Below are 2,100 nucleotides of genomic sequence, written 5' to 3' on the forward strand. Positions count from 1 at the left end.
GGTAAAATCAAGAAATTATTTTTTTTAACTTTTTTTTTGACTGTTCACTAGCAAGGACCAAAGCTTGATTGTTTATTGGATGCAAAGGATCGTTATGTTGGTGATGACTGAGTTGAGCTGATGCGATGTGGAGGGAAACGCTTAGTCGATCAGCAGCAGACCCTCATAAGAAAGAAACAAAGAGTGGGTGTAATGTATGCCTCGAGGGCCTTCATTAAGTGACCCTGAATCCCTCAGCTGGAAGCTGCGTGAAAAAGGAAGGAGTGGAGAGGGGACATGCAAGGATTCTGGATGCCGTCAGGACCTTCTTGAAGTGGAAGAGGAATCGGTATCAGATTGTGGCAAACTGAGGGTCGGAAGGCACAAGAAGCAGAACAAAGAAGTGGGAAGGGCTCAGTGGTGTATGCTACTGTTCAAAAATTTGGGGTCACTTAAAAATGTCCCTATTTATGAAAGAAAAGCTGTTTTTATCAATGAAGATAACATTAAATTAATGAGAAATACAGTCTAGACATTGTTCATGTGGTAAATGACTATTCAAGCTGGAATTTTTTAATGAAATATCTCCATAGGGGTACAGAGGAACATTTCCAGCAACCATCACTCCTGTGTTCTAATGCTACATTGTGTTAGCTAATGGTGTTGAAAGACTGATTGATGATTAGAAAACTCTTGTGCAGTTATGTTAGCACATGAATAAAAGTGTGAGTTTTCATGAAAAACATGAAATTGTCTGGGTAACCCCAAACTTTTGCAGTGTATATAGGTGTACGACAGGAAGGGGGGTGATTGAGGTGTGGTCCTGCTTCTGTACCTCAGCCAATAATTTTAGCTCCAGTTAATGTGAATAAAAAACCTTCTTTTCAGGCAATGGAAAATGAAACTTGATCCTTTGCTTACTGCAGCACCTGCTGATAGTTTTTTTTTGTGTGTGTATGTGTCTGTAGCATAACTTCCATTCAATCATTTTAATGAATTTTTGCCTATATTTTCTGCATTTTGATATTCATCAATATCATAATAGATCAGCCCTTCATCAGATTAGCAAGCAGCAACAATACCTGGATTTTAATGAGCTACGAGCTGAACTGACTGCAGCAGGTGTCTTTAATACATCTGACCTTGTCTGTTCTCTGAAAGAACTGATCAATTGTTGTATGTTGACATTATATTACATTTTCTGGTTCTTGTTCATGTAAAACACTATAAGACTTAGACAAGAGGCAGTAGTGAAAATAATTACATCCTAAAACAGATGTGTTGCCTCATTACAGCTGCCTTTATACTGGATCTGTTAACAGGAGATTAAGGGAGGTTTAAGTTAATGTCTGGGGCCAGGCCTCACTGGGCAGTGGAGGTGTTTTCCTCCACATGGTGGCAGTATTTGTCAGGCGTATCAAGGGCACTTGGTGGACGAGGAGCAGCAGGCCACACTGAGCAGCAGATTGCAACCCACCTGCTGTGTGGTAACCTCCGCTAAACAACATTAACCTTTGTTCGCCATTTACAGATGACTTGATGGATTACAGCTAGAGATACATTTTTCAGAAAATCGGACTTTTGGCACTAGACTGTAATTTAAAATTCATTACACGTGGGAAGACCTCTTTGGCCCCCGTGTTCACTTTGTCTCTGTCTTTTGCTTTACGTCAAACCACCCCACCGACAGTAACTGCAGCTGGTAATTGATCACAGATGACTTCTGCCTATATTGGCTTGAATCTGTGGCCATATTGAGCCAATCGGCAGCTGACGTTCCCCCACTAATGAACAGCTACTTCTTTCCTGTGGTTTTCTGCTCTGCTGTGATTAGCAGCAAAAACGTATCAGTTGATAAAGTGTTTCTTTTCTAACAAGACAGAGTCTGTTTTAGCGAAGGGGATGTTGAGCTGGCATCTGCACCAAGCCTAAAAGATCACTTTCATCTATCGTGTGCGCATGCTTGCTTTTATGCACGTGCACACGGGTATCGGTGACTGCACAGGCATGCACGAGCATATACAGTATATCTGCGCATGTGCGGTTAATGTGTGTGACTGGCTGTTGTTTTTCCCATCTGCTGAGCCGCAGTGCGAGTCATTTATCTCAGTTATCCAGACA

This window comes from Amphiprion ocellaris, chromosome 5 (genome assembly GCF_022539595.1).
Source record: "Amphiprion ocellaris isolate individual 3 ecotype Okinawa chromosome 5, ASM2253959v1, whole genome shotgun sequence".
In the NCBI taxonomy this organism is placed as follows: Eukaryota; Metazoa; Chordata; class Actinopteri; family Pomacentridae; genus Amphiprion; species Amphiprion ocellaris.